General features: G+C 39.0%; 1 protein-coding gene across 10 annotated transcripts in view; it reads left to right on the top strand.

Moving 5' to 3' along the window:
* Positions 1-293: 293 nt before the first annotated feature.
* GULP1 (GULP PTB domain containing engulfment adaptor 1) overlaps positions 294-15505 on the top strand; it is a 152203-nt gene continuing 136991 nt past the window's right edge. For 5 of the 10 annotated variants that reach the window (XM_054069610.1, XM_054069611.1, XM_054069607.1 and 2 more), the window contains exon 1: positions 298-454. The gene's annotated coding sequence lies outside the window, so the exon portion shown is untranslated. Of the gene's footprint in view, positions 455-15505 lie in introns of all 10 variants that reach the window. The other 5 variants (XM_054069616.1, XM_054069615.1, XM_054069614.1 and 2 more) reach the window with 4 other exon arrangements.

The following is a 15505-nucleotide window of genomic DNA, read 5'->3' on the forward strand; positions in this document are numbered from 1 at the left end:
GCGCCGGGGTCCGGCGTCTCCCGCCCGCGGAAGCCCAGACCGGTCTCACTACCCGGCTGCCCCCCAGAAAACAGCTCCGAAAGGCCCGGGGAGGCCGCAGCCGGGAAGCCAGGTCGGGCCAGCCGTCGCTAGCCGCGCCGCTCCAGTCAGGGACGGCACCACCGACAACCGCTCCCCGGCCTGCGCCCTCCCCGGCCTCTCTGGCGCTGCCGCTCTCGCACCGGAGCCCTCGGGACTGGGGCGCCCCCTGCCGAGCGCCGCTGGGCGCCGCGGCCGGAGGCAACGCCTCTTCCTTCTCCCCAGGCAGGCGGCGGGAGGCAGGGGGAGCCCGGGAGCGGCGACGCGGGCAGCGGGCCTGGCGGGCGGGGTTCGCCGCCCGCCCGCGCTGACGTCAGGAAACTTTCTCCGCGGCTGAGACGGGAGCGGGTGCGGGTCGACTTCGTTTCCTTGCCAGGTACCGCGCTCCCCGCAGGTCCCGAGATCCGGGCGCCTGTTGATCGCGGCGGTGGCGCTGCCCCGCGCTCGGCCGCCGCCCTCGGCTGGAAACTTGGCAGCCTGCGGAGCCGGAGGAGGGCGGGGGCGGGGGCAGGGGCCGGGGCGAGCGCAGCGGGGCGGCCTCGCGAGGGCGCGGGGCTGGTCTGGTGCGCGGGTCTCGCCCCCGGGCGGCGCTGGCGGCGGTGCTGAGGGCGCCCGCGGCGCGGGGCCAGACTTGCGGAGGTTTTCGCCTCGAACTTCAGCCCCACGAGGACTTGGGGCTCTCGGACGTACGGTGTACCACAGTTCGGGGCTTTGTGAATTTCAGCTAGCTGCAAATAATCAAACCCTTCGTTTTTGTTTCTTAGTAAGCACACTAAAGCCGCTCTCTGTTTTAGATTTTGTTTTCCTCTGAGGCTTCGCCGCGGCAGCCGGCGGTGCCGGGAGCGTAACCCAGCTCGCCGCCGAGGTGGCAAACGCAAGGCTGGTTTGGGGGGGAGAAGCCTGGACTCGCAGGCAAACCCACCCGCGGGTTAAAATCGACTCGGTGGGGCCGTGGTGTTACCAAAAGCGGGGGTCTGAGGAGGGAGCCGAAGTCGGCTGAGGGGATGCAGGAAAGAATTCTCGGTTTCTGGAGGAGTCTGAAAGCTGTTCTCTGGAGAAATGTTGCTCGTTTAATTGCACCGTCCTTCTCCAAAGGCTTCCAGTGAGTCAAAGGACCGTGAATGTTAATTGTATTCTTCGTACAAAGGAATTTGTCCCGTCAAAGAACCGAATTTCTGGGGTCTTTTCTGAACTTAAGACAGCCATTGCGTTTCTAATTTAAATACCGTGCAGCTCTTCGGTTTTTAAATTTTCAGTTCCTACAGTTGCATTGCAGTTGCAAGTTTTTAGAAAGTCATCTTCCTACAGCCATAACAAAAAAATCTTAAAAAAAACCCTAACAAACTGGAAAGGCAGCCATACGTGAAGGTGATTATGAACGTGTTTTGAATGTGCATAGGTATATAAAAAATGTTTTAACGGTACATTAGGCTTTCTGAGCATAAATGTGCCTCCATTTTTATGTTCTATATGAATAATTCAAACTCGTCCTTTTAGAAATACTTCTTCTAATTTTTTCTGTAGTTTTCTTCCTCTGAATGGTAGACTGACATTCTGTTGTACCTTTCATTTGTTGTAGTGACAAGTAAGTCTTCAGAGCTTGAAATTTCTGCCATTTATGATGATAATAAAAATAAGACAAAATAATTCATTCGAAGAGGAAAAAAACTTTTTGAAGATCAAGCATCTGGTTTTGTAGCAATTTCAAAATGATCAGAAAAGTTTGCCTCATAATTTTAGATTTGCTTGATTGATTTGTAGTGTAGTAGGATGTCAGGGCAACTTCTGCTATTTGGAGATTATCCACCTTCACACAGGGAAAAGAACGAAACAGAGGGGCTTAGAAGGGCAATAATTTCGTTATTATTAGCTTTACTCTTTTTGGTACCCATTTTATTTTGAAGTGTATGGACTCATTAGTGATTACCAGCGCTCCTTAAAGGTGTATGTTTCTGTGAGGGGGTTGAAGAGAGAGTGATTTATGGATTAAGAGCCTAGGAATTATGGTACAGTGTTGAAGTATTCTGGGGAGCAGTTTGGTTTGTGCTTTTCACAGAGCTACAGTAGCAGGGATATCAGTGAGAAGAGCCTGGAAGTAAGCAGAAGCAAGTGCAAAACAGGTTGGCTTGGAAGTAAGGATAACAGTCTTGAAGGTGACCTGGCTGTCACTGGGTGTCTCTTGTGAGTGATCGGTACAGAAATTAAAATGGCTTTGATGCCAGAAAAATAGAAGAAAATGCTAGATGACAACAATGAACAGCTACTACAGTGTTCTGTGTGTGGAGTTTTAAATTGCATGGGAAAATACAAAGCTGATACTAAAGGACCGAATAGGAGGAAGATGTAGTAAATGAGAGGACAGTGAGAGTGATTATTGCACAGAGTAACCATTGGTACTGCCTCGTTAACCTTTGATGAGAACTTTGCTATTTTTTCGAGGTCTGTTCAAAGATTGTGCATCTACTTCTCTGCAAAATGTTCACCTGGTGTGACGTTTCAAAATTTTCTTTACAAACTCGCTGAAATACTTTGTTCATCTTTTGCCTGAAAACAAGGTTGTATCTCCTTGTTCCATAGCAGTGTGTCTGCGTGGGTGTGTTCATATGTTCTATTTGTAAATATTACTGGATGTTATAAAATCGTATAAGACTTACGTGAAGGTCTTGAGAGGTCAAATACAATAAACTGGCTTTTGTATTACGATTATAAAGTTATTTTTGCATGTCAGAGAACTCAATATCATATTGCTTGAATGTGTGATGAAATTTGATTAGAACTAACACATGAAATAATTGAAGGCCAACTTTAGCTTGAACTGAGAGACTAACGTAGCTTTAATGAGAACGAAAAGATGAACTACCTATCCTTGACGTATCTCATAGCACTTGTGGCAGGACTCTAATTCTGTTGGTTTTTTAAAGAGAGGGAGTAGAGCACAGGGAGCTGAAAAGTCCCCCAGGATCATTTCACAAAAATCACTGCTCCCTTAGAATTTTCAGTTATTGTAAGCAGTGAAATGAGCAGTAGAGACTGAGGCTGTGTTTCAAGTAATCGGCTCTTGAGACAAAAAAATCCTGAATTAATGATTTGATAGAGTTATTACATAAAAATACGCCAACTGGGCACAAATAAGCATTCTACCCATGCCTTACTATAATCTTATTTTTGAAGGGATAAGCGCCTTTGGAGAATCAGGCTGTATCCCAGAGAAGAACAAACATGACACTGTTGCTGTTAGAGCCCGTAGTGCTTCTGCGTAGCTACTTGACAATGTTCTCTTTGGTTCTCTTATCCTCAACATACAGCATTTCATCTAGTAATAGTTGTTGATATTCCCAATGGAAGTCGATTCTGTCATAGTATGTACTAAGTCCCTGAGGTCAGGACCCTGGCTTTTTTCATGTGGTTAATCTTGCTACTCTACTATCAGTGCTTCACTATAGATGCCCAGTGACTTAAATGCTGAATCAAACTGGTGTGGATTTGTGGCTGTGGAATAGTCACTAATAGTGTTTAATATGTATTCTTAATCTAGGCTTACACTAATGGCCTGTGGTGGGCAGGGACAGGAGGAAGGAACTATTAAATACACTCAGTCATTTTGTGGTCTGTGCTCAAGGCATTTACATGTCACCTAATGGGAAAGGCAGAATGCAGTAGTAGCTTTACAGTGAATTATTGCCCAATATTTTAGTTTTAGACATGCAAGTGAGGACCTTGTCTGTGCCATTTCATTTGCCCGTGGGCACTCAAAGAACTCTGCAAATGATCAGTAGTAGATCTTGAGTCTTAAAAATGACATCTACTTAGGCTGCAGCTTTATTCCATCGGATAAGCAAAAGGTCATCTGAAATGCCTCATCTTGCTGTATAGTTTCAAAACATAGTTATGCTAAACTGAACATCAAGAAAAGAAAGTGATGTTGCCACATAAATTCTCTGCTGAAATCCTTGATAAAGTCTGTGCAGCTGAAAACTCATCATGAATTCCAAGAGAGAATTTATACTCTCATTCCCCTTCCCTTCTGCCAGTTTAAGCAGATGTTCTAATTACCAAGATAAAGAGTGTGTTCTGGGTTAAAAGATTATAATTTCCTCAGGTTGAAATTAGTTACTTTTCTGAGTGTAATACATATTAGGCAAGAAAAGAGAGAATGTAGAATTTTGTCTTAATGAAACAAATGTTTCTGTAGAAGAGACAAGACTTGAGTTTCCAACAGCCGTGTAAGTAGTAAGCTTTCACTGGAGAAAGAAGCAGAACTTGGTCTTAATGCCTATGGTTTCACACAGGCTTCATGGTAATGTGACAAAGAAGTACTAGAAAGCCCCTTTGATTAAGATACTGGATTTCATTAATTTCTGCAAAATTCTAATCTGTCTTTAAGGGCAGGCATTGAGAAATCCTGTTTGTTCTTTTAGTTCCTGAGTCTGTCCCACTCAGTTTGCTAGTATATACTGTATATTATACTTAGTGTGGCATATATTTTATATCTAACTCTGAGCTTGCATATTCAGGTCTTATTCTGAGAGTTGAGCTGTGTTTCTCCATTTTTGATCTCACTTGCATTTATAAAGATTCAGAAATATCTGTATAGCCAAATAATTTTCAGCTTATTCTATCAATACTACCTGATGAACACCATTGCCTTGCATGAGTTCACACAAAAGTGTAGCTAACAATTCTTTCAATAATGCACTGGTTGGAGCAGAGACTGCAACTGGCTCAATCTTACTTTTTTTTAGCTCTGTGCAACTAAGAAGCAGTTGCTAAAATTTGTTGTGTGGTTTTTTTTGTTTTTTTTTTTTTGCTGGTTTTTTTTTTTTGTTTGTTTGATTGGTTTTTTTTTTTTACCCCTCTGTTGCCAGAATGTAGAACTGTAATCTGTGGAAATTCCTTAGAGGTTCTGGTTATTCCTGTGCTGTGGATAGATCCTGACCAGTGCAAGTAAATAGTACCTCTGTTTTGAAAAATGTATGACTTTTAAGGCAAATCGTTTTTGCATTCCAAAAGAACAGATATGAATAGAGAGCCTAATCTCCAAGGTGCTTCAGTCTTCTCATAATCCCTAAAATAACATGAAAACCTTAAAACTGCATTCAAATTCCTAATTATTATTATTTTTGGGTACAATGGAATAGTTTTTTGAGGACTGCTGGATTATCTGAATCTATTCAAGATCTTTATTGTGTTTTTTTCCTTCCTCTATGCTCTCCATCCCCCTAATTTTAATGGGGGCAGTCTTGGACAAAGGCAAAATAACAGGTGTGCAAATCAGAACCCTAACCCTGAATGCTACCTGCTGTGATGGTTTGATATTTTCTTTTATTTCCATTTTTGTCCTTTTAAATGCATGTGTTAAGATCTTCAATTCCTCATAGCCAGAATGGGCCACTAGGAAATTAAACATTGTGCTTAAACTTTGCAAGTGATCTAGGACATTCTGAACCTGTGTAGCCCCTAAAGCTTTTCCAGCAACCTATGCGAAATCAAACTTTGTTTCCACTAGATGACAGGCTGCGATAAGTAGGGAAAGGTGGCTAGAAGGGAGGTGGTTGCTCATTCTCACCTCAGTCTTGCAGCTCTTGTGGCAGGGAGAACTGGCTTCTCTGCAGCTGCCATCTGTGCCATCTGGGCTTTGGCAAGTAGCTGTGTTGTTAGGACTGGCATGTTCTGTCTGCTGTCCTGTGTAACTATTGCTTTTCCTATGCTTAGCCATACTCCTAATATTAAGGAATATATTTTCTCTCTTTTTCAGATTGATAGCTTTTATTTAGTGTATGCACATCTTAAAGAAAATACCTCTTGAACCAGCATTTTTTTCTTCATCTGTTGTGAAATATTCTGGAAAGTATAACACAAGTGAGGTAATAAGCTTAGATAAAGGCCTGTGCTCCCAGTAAAAAATGACTTTTCCTGTAGTCATATCTCAAAATATTGTTTGGAATAGCAGTCGCCTTTGCATGTCAATTACATTAGGAGTTGTTTAAAAAACATTGGTATGTCCTCAATCCTGTTTTCTTAACGCTTATCCAGACCATCTTTCCAAATGCCTGGCTGTGCAGATATGTGCTGTCTCTAATGCTTTCTTCCAACATGATGTGTTGGCAGCCATATGCATTCAAAGATCATAAGTCAGGCTCCCTAGCAAAAAAATTATAGAAGAATGAGATTAGAAGTAGCATAAACCTTGTCTTTTTTTGAACATTTAGTTGTTTTCCTTCTTTAAAGCTTTTTTTTTTTTTTTCAACTGCATAGATCTGAAACTTATTTTATATTGAAAACAGATTTAGTGTTTTGGTTTTTTTTTTAACACAAGCTCAAAATTTGAGGACACAAAACAGATCTTGTGAGACTCACTCTATAATAATGAATGATGACACGACTAAGTCTGAGCTTATGAGAAAAATATTAATCAAGAGATTTAATTTTCATCTGTGTTTGTATTCAGAGGTAACAGAGTCTTCTGCTCATGGTTCTAAATGCTTGTTCGTGTGCTGAAGTCTAAGTAGATTCAGTGCTAGAGCTGAAAATACTAGCCAATAGCATGTCTTCTGCTCCGCAAATTCATAGGGTGACAGCATGGGTGAAACCATCAATTCCCAAGTGGTGGAATTAAAGCTAAACAGTGATTTCATATTGCAGGATATGGTATGGTATGCACAAGTCATGCATGTTTTCGAGCAACTGTAGTTAAAATAATGTGAAAAAAACAAAAGTAGAGGTGAGGTGTATATGGTATAATATGGTGCTGCATTTTTATTTGGGACAGAAAATAGTAGTAAGGGACTATGTAGCAAGCAAGCAGAAAGTAGTTTGAGAGATTAACCTCCGCCACTGTGCCCCTTAATCTGTTTCACATGTGTGAAAGCAGAGCATACTGTGGATTTGTAAATACAAAGATCTCTAAAATCTGAGATTAGTACAATCTTTTTCTTCATTCAAGCAGCCTAAAAATTGCATTACTAATTTAGTAAGTTATCTGTTGTATTAATATTCGGTTTATCCTATTGTGCAAATAGACTTGGGATGGATGAAATACTTTTCCAGCAAATTTTGCAGCTGGAGCTGTTACTAATTCTCTTTATCTTTCTGTGCCATACAGTAATTGCACTTAATTATTCCCTTCTGCTATATTTGGTGGGGTGGAACTTTTTGAGTGGAGAGTTAGAAAAATAAACAAATGCTGAGCAAGCGAAACCCAAGGAATGGAAGAGATTTTTAGTTTAAGTGTAGTTTAAATCCTTTCAGCTCTAAACCAGGGGTATAGTTTCCCTCCCCAGCATATACACCTTTTCCTTCTTACCTTGTACCTTCCCTTCATTTGCCCTTGCACCCTCAAAACCACAGAGGTGAGTTCATTGTGCCTTCTTCAGACAAATTTGTGGGATATGCCTAAATGTGCTGCTTTAGAAGACCCTGAAGGCAAAGCTTTTAATTGTAATAAATCTGTTGTGTAAAATATGCAAAAGAGTAAATATGCATATGGTCATAACTCTAATGGTTCCACAGCAGTCTGTTACGTTGTTCTTACTCAGAGAATTATGAATATTGTGACTCTGGGCTTTTCAATTTGGAATTTCACGACTTTTGACATTGTAACTGAGCACTGTTTAAAAGGTGTGAAGAAATGGACCATAAAATGTATGTTTAGTAAAAGATAAATAAAAGTATACTTAAGAAAATAAGTGAAATGTATTTGAGCAGTGTTATGTTACTGGCATACCCGTGACTGCTTAAACCCTGAAATGATTTATTCCTATTTAATCCAAGCCGGTATCAATTGCCAGGTCATCTGGAAGCTACTTCTGCAGAATAAAGTTCTTAGGTGCTTAACCCAGTGAAAAGAAGAAAAAAAAGTCGCACTACTGAATAAATATGCCTGTTCAGTAAAGAACATAATAGAATGCTAAAGATCTTGGTTCTGAAAGAAGTAAGTGGCTGGCTGGAAGTACTTGCTTTGAATATTTTGAATTAATGATGGTGAATTTTGCCAGATGCCCTTGAAGAATATTTGTGTCTGTTATTTGCTGTGGTATTCCTTGTCCTTGCTGCAAGACATATGTACTTCTGAGTAATTTGATTCTGTTGTTATATGGGCTAAATACTTCCCCCCCAGACAGCAATATTCAACTGTGTATTATGTTAGCTGCTCTTTAGAAGATGCAATACAAATGCAAGACCCAGGCAGTGTTTGTGTAAAGTAGAATGAGGAATGTATCTTCTAAGCTAGCAAACGTCTTCGGAATCTTGACATATCTTGATAGGTTTCTGAAATTTGCATTTCACTGTGTACCTAGGAACATTTTACAAGGAAAGATCTTGAAAGAGCTGTTGTAGCTCAAAGACATACTTTTAACATGTCTGGAGAAGACTACTTACTAACTCTACTCTCAGCTTTTTAACACAATGGAGGGGTGAACAGTAGAGAAAGAGAGAGCTTGCTGTTCTGTCCTATCTTGTCCCTTATCTGGACATGTGACAGTTATTCAGTTAAGTCTGTTGTGTCATGTGGATATTAGGAAAACCTACAGGCATGTATGGCAAAGTATTGGCTCATGCAACAGCAAGTGTGTGAAAAAAACTGTATTGCAAATGACAATTGTATGCTTACTGGTTCAGTTTGGATACAGATGTGTGAATTCTGCTCATGTCTGTGTTTTGCTTTCTTCGAGTATACTTGGTGTGGACATTCACACCATAGTTACAGATGTGTGAATTCTGCTCATGTCTGTGTTTTGCTTTCTTCGAGTATACTTGGTGTGGACATTCACACCATAGTTCTCTTAAGTCTTTGGGTACTGGCTCAGGAATTTACAATATGGTACTGGAAACTGGATCAGATAGGACCAGGAAGTGGGAGGAATGTGTTCCTTTTAAACATGTTCAGTCTGATTGTTGGATTGTGTAAGATGCAGTAAAGTTCTGTTTTGAAGCAGTTGAAAGCTAAGCTGTAAGCCTTGGTGCTGTGGTTCAATGCACACAAGTTTTCTTGTGTGGTTCATCACTGACATGATCAGTACAGATTCATCCACATAAACATGATCTTTCTGGCCTTCATTGATGTGGTTTTATACTCTTCAAGGCACAACCACTTTAACAAAGTGAGCATAAACAGTGCTGTGTTGTGGAAAAATGTAGACCTTGTTGTTACCAGCTCCAGCTTTAAATAAACTTTGTCATAAATTCAAGTTCCTAGGCCATGTATATTAGGGAGGTTTGTTTTGTTTTCCTGCTGGGCGTTATTAAAAAACACAAAAGCTTTTTTTTCGTTTGGCTCTTACCTTTCTTTAAAAATGGAAAATGCATTGATTTCTGAATAGAATAGAAAACTATTTTGTCCATTAAATAATGATTGAAAAGGAACAGAATATTTTTAACTTGTTTTCTTTATGTTTCAATTTCTTGTTCTTTTTTAAACGCAGACTTCCTTGACTGGCCCTGGTAACCAATTAAAGAAATGGGATTAATGGCTTGCTTTCTATGTTTTTGTCACTTAGCAAAATATTCTTTTATCACTTTTATCACAGTGCTCTTTCCATGGCAAAGAACCAAGAATATCTTAATCTAACCTTTATGGTTTCACTGTCTGTGTGTTTATGCCTGTCCTTCATCAGAACTACTCAGAAGTGTCTGAAGTTAATTGGCAGAATTTTCATCCCAGTTTTCATGTGTTTATAAGAGATTAAGAACATTTTTTATTTAATACTTCTGTTTCATGCTTTTAAATCGGATTTAGGTAAATGCTGAGCTTTGTATGATGGTAGCTAACATTCTTACTATCACTGTTTAATAGATGAATTGAGGGTGAATGTAATTATGTAGAGTATTACCATGTAGACTAGATTCATAGGCTGATAGCTTTTCAGACCTGAGCAAACAAAGTGATGGTTCTGGCTTTTCCACAACTATTGTAGTGGCTCCCTCACTCAACTCCAATTAAAACATGTTCTAGCCAAAGATGCAAGTTTGACTTTAAATCCGCTATTGTAAGTTTTATCATAATGTAGAACAGAACATGCTAGTACTTAACTGCCTTTCAGAGGCTCTTTTTACAGCTGATGGTGGGATTCTGCTGCTTAAGGGACTGGTTGAATCTTGAAAATGAAGAGCAGATCCTTTAAACACATAATTTTCGTACTATTCTCTAGTGGAACTGGCCTACACCAGAGTAATCCCATTTTTCCTTTTGCCTTTCTCCCTGGCAGTGATTTTGGAACTTGTTGGCCTGCTCCAGTAACATTTTTGCATGTTTTAAAAAATCTGATGAAAGGTTAGAAAAGAGAGAACAAATTTAGTGTCCCTGTAGAAGATGTGTGGCCTATTGGGGAGTTATATAATAGAAACAATGAGTTCTTGCTCATCACTCGAAGCCTGCTGATTTTTAATGACAGTTCCCTCTTATAAAAGATGATGAAAAAATTTTTTCTTCCTCTTATAAAGTTATCCATTAAGCCCTGTCATAATGTATGAAAACCTAGTACCTTATTTTAGAGTGGTCTTACAGGTGCACAACATTGTGACATTTAATGTCATTCTTTATCATGCTTATTCAGTTCAGTCAGACATCTCTATTATTAATTATTTCTTTTCTATTTTTATCACATTCTATTTTCTTGACACTTACCTTTTAGCGGCCTTCAGTCTGCTTTTTCAGTAGATACAATCTTTCACTCATATTTAATGGTGCTTTTGCAGAATCGGCATGACACATCTAATATATGTATAGTACATATGAATTTCCTTTTTTTTGCCTCTCTTCAGTGTTCTAGATTTTAGGGAGTGGCGTATAAATCAAATAACTTGCCCATTTTTCAATGGGAATCCTAGATCTGCTGTAGATGTCTTCTACTGGCTTGAAGAACTTCTACACATTTCATATGCTCCCTGAATTTGCAGTTAACTTTTACTTGCAAATTCCTTCAGAAGACTGCAGGGCTTTAAAACTGGAAAGTATGTTTGGTTGTGTCCTGTGTATTTTTTTTTTTTTTTAAGGAAAAGCTTATGATCGTAGTTGGCCTTGTTATTTTTCAGATGTCATTTCAATATTCTTTGTTCAATGGTGTCCTAAATGACTCCTTTCTCTATGAGCATAGGATTCAGACTTGCCAGTTTTTTTTTATCTTGTGTTTACTGTTGTGGGTTTTTTAATAGCTTGGTCTGCTTTAGCAATGTCAATAAATTAAAATAAAATCTGATGGAGCTGTAAATGTTCTGTGTTGTCTCTGCTGTCTGTTCTCCCTTTGCAAGCAGCTATGTAGTAATGTATGCCTAGAGGCTTTGATGATTGTTATTAGCTGAAAGAATTTTAGCTAATAAGATGTTCTGTGTTTTATTGGGAAGCTTCCCAGGGCTGCTGCAAAAGTGGTGCTTGTTCGCTTGGTAGCTTTTCTATAGGTTACTTCTGATGCTTGTTGTTTGTAACTTTTTTGTAACTTTTTTGTCTAGACTTGGAGGGATATTTTTTCCTTCCTGTGATTCTTTTAATTGGATAAAATTTAAAAGCATTAAATTTTGTTTTCCTGTATTTTCTTTAGTTGCCTGTTGCAGCTACTGATTTTTCTATTTTTATATTAGAATCATAGAATCTCTTGGTTGGAAAAGACCTTTGATATCATTAACTCCAACCATACCTGTCCACTACTAAACCAACCTCCTTTCATGTAGTTGTAGACAGTGATAAGGTCTTCCTTCAGCCTCCTTTTCTCTAGGCTAAACAGCGCCGGTTCCCTCAGCTGCTCCTCATAAGACTTGTTCTCCAGCTCCTTCACCAGCTTCGTTGCCCTTCTCTGGACGTGCTCCAGAATCTCCATATCTTTCTTGTGAGGGGCCCAAAACTGAACACAGCGTTCGTGGTGTGGCCTCACCAATGCCAAGTCCAGGGGCACAATCACTTCGCTGCTGTTTCTGATACAGGCCAGGATGCTATTGGCCTTCTTGGCCACCTAGCATTCTCCTTCATACCTCTATTTCTCCACTACAGTTTTGCAGGACTTGGTGGCTGATTTTGCAAATGCAGGACTTGGTGGCTGATTCTTAGAGACCTATTTGCTAATTTCTACAGCTTGGTGTCACTTTAGTGTTTTTCTTCTTGTATTTAAACTGTATTTAAACTTTTGCATCTCCCAATTCATTTACAGAAGTCACTGATAATTTAATTGATGAAAGCAAGAATTTGAAATTTGAAGGAATATTGACTATGTTTGGTCATTCTACCTGATCCCTATCTATGATTCTTAAGGAGAAAACAAGGAATGACTCTTAAATGTTTACTTTCTCTTTCATGGCTTTTTTTGGTAGAAATGCCACTGCATTGCCACTGTAGGTGTGACTCTGCAGTTTTAACAGAGGATGCAATTTCAATCTCTACAGTGTTTCATAAATACCCTTTTCCTGTGACCAGTCTGTGACCCCAGATTTCTAAACTGCTTTTTAAGATCTGATGCAGATTGCAGATAATAATAATAAAAAAGTACTGAAACCTCTTGCATTAAATATAATCTGGTGTTCTCCTCTGAGTCAGAAGATGAATCCTGTTCAAAATTGTTTTCCCTTCATCTGCTGCATTACAATGATATCATGTAACAGGATGCTTTTAACCTCCTGTGATTTTTTTTTTTTTAATATATTTTACGAAGGAGCCTTTTTCTATTATTGTTCTCGTCTGCTGTGATGAGAAATACGAATGTCCTGAACGAATCACTTTGTATAATTTTAGCTGGAATACCCTGCTAATCTAAATAACGAGTAGGACCCTGAAATGAAGTGTGATAATATCAAAAGTTTCTGCAAGCCTTTCTGGATAATTAGGGTAACTGTTATGGCCAATAAGCTTAAAGTATGGTTTTTCCTTTTTTTAATTTCGAAGAGAAGACAACCATTCAAGGAAAAAAACCCAAACAACTATGGTGTAGGCTTCTGTCATAGCAATAATCCTAGGGTGTTTTTTTAAAGTGAATGCGATACATCAATCCTGATATCCTGGACTTATCACGCTACTAGTGTCACAACTGGCAGTGCAAGGTCCTGCTGCTTTTCTAGTCATGAAGTACACACTAATGTAAATGTTTTATTTATTGCTCTGTCTTTATGCCATATCCTATATGGGCAGATAATGCAGTTTAGTGATTACCAATAATATATGCCCAAGGGGTTTTTGCATTCCAGGATTAGCTTTGCTTTCAGAAGACAGACTTGCCTCTTTCTCTGCATAGTGCTATGTAGCACTTCAGGGAGGATTGCTGTGAAGCACAATTACTGTGTTTTACTCTATGTAGCATAACATCTCCACAACCACAATGCAGTGGTCTCTTAGTGTTCTCACTCTTTAACTAGCTATCAAAAACCTCCCAACTGAAATGTAGGTACTTTTAAAGTCGTGCAAAGTGTCTATTCTTACTTATATTTCAGTATTTCAACTTAATACTCACTTAATACTTGATCACCTTTATTCTGGCTGCTTTCAAAAAATATTTGTTAGTTATGAAAAGTAGTTTGGTTTAGTCACTTAATTTGAACCAGCCCAAAGGAGCCTGATTCCAAAAAACACTGAGAACCCTTCCCACTGAATATTAGATAAATCTTGATACAGACTGGAAGTGGCCTGTCAGTCCCCATAAAAGGAAAAGACTTAATTTTTATAAATCCAGAATGTGCTGTCTTTTTTAATCCAAGTGTAATGGAAGATCCATGCTAGCTGGCAAGTATATTATTGTATACAGTCCACAATAATGAACAGGCTAACCCACTTCACAGTGGTTGTGATTAATTTAAGGCATTGCTTTATTAAGATCAATCTGAGTAGTTTGCAGTTTCATAGAGGTGGATGTGTGGGGTCTATTTTATGAAGATTTTGATTTACAAATTAGAAAAGCCAATATTTTTTCTATTTTTTTTTTCTTTACTACTTCTTGTGTTGTTTGCTCATAACCTTACATCTAAGGTTTGTTGGTGAACATAGAGTTACACTATACATAAGATTTTTGCTGAAATTAATCTTTAAATCACTTCAGGAATTTCTAATAGTGCATGTACTGCGTTGTTTCATGTGCCTGTTTCTAATTCTGTTTGTTGAACTCTGACACTCATTGCAACAGTGTGACATGGATAGCAGTGGCTTAATAGAACTAAAGGAGTAAGAAAAAAAATGGAAACACATATAATGACAATTTCTATGCTTCTGTAAAGGGTCTTTTAAATTAAGAGAAATTGTACAGTCCTGTGCTTGAGATTATGAACTTGCTTATGGATTACACACACACCAATGGATGCAGCCAAATCTGAGCACATCCACTTCTGGCTTAAGCAAAGCATATAGGAGACCTCTCCATTCCAGAAATACTGTGTGTATACCTCCATAGTCATCTTGTTGTGCTTCAGTATACTGTAAGACAGTTTGGTAGTAGGAAAGTGTTTGACGTGATAAGGTAGCCACAAACAATGTGAAGTTTCAGAGGTCACATGGATTGGTTAGGATTCAAGAGTTCATGGCATCAGCCCTAGATGGGATGTTGAAAAGCAAACCATGGAAATCTTTTTGATTTCCATGTTGCACCTGTTTATTACTGCCCTTCTGTTTATTCCATTTGTATTTCTATATTTCTTAGTATAATGTCTGCCTGTCTCTATATCACATGTTCATAGTACATCAACATGGTCAGTATCTTTTTGTAACCTCTGGACAAATGTTGCTGTTGAAGTTGTATTAGACTTTCTAGCAGTTGTATGGTAAGCTATTTGGAGTGACATGTTGAAAGCAGTCTTTAAGATTCCTTTTCATATTAGCTATTAGACTATAATTTTACGGAGGATAAAGAGTTTGTATGTTAGGCTGGGGAAAGCTGTGGGTTCACATAAAACCTTCTATCTGTATTGTCTGATGTTTACTTCATACTCTAAGGATTTGTTTAAAGATTTGATGTGGCTTCTCCGTGGAGTGGTATTTTTTTAAGGGTTTGTGTACATATGCAAATAAGCATGCTCCCAGACTGTTTGAATTAAATGGTTGAATTCAACTGACTAGTTTGAACTTTCTGTGTGTGCCAAATGGAGGGAAAGTGTCAATTTCGGAGATGAGAAGGTAGAGGTGTGAGGAGGCCTAACCATGAGTATTGCTGTGTTTCAGGTAGTTGGCTTGTACTTTGCAGACAAACACGGCTGTACTATTTTTAAGAACAGATAAGTCTTCAAAGCACAATATACTATCCTTCAAATGGGTGAAAATGCTGAAGCGAAAATATTTGCTTAAATTATTTACTTTGTAACGGAAGGCAGACAATGTTGCTAGTTGGAAGTAGCTAAGAAAGAAAATATCGAAAAGATCACTTGTAAATTGTGCATATTGGCCTCTTATTTACCTTGGGGAAATTGGTTAAATTACCACACTGTGCTTCTGTATTTTTAAAAAGCTGTATAATAATATGTCTGTAAA

This window comes from Cuculus canorus, chromosome 6 (assembly GCF_017976375.1).
Source record: "Cuculus canorus isolate bCucCan1 chromosome 6, bCucCan1.pri, whole genome shotgun sequence".
Lineage (NCBI taxonomy): Eukaryota > Metazoa > Chordata > Aves > Cuculiformes > Cuculidae > Cuculus > Cuculus canorus.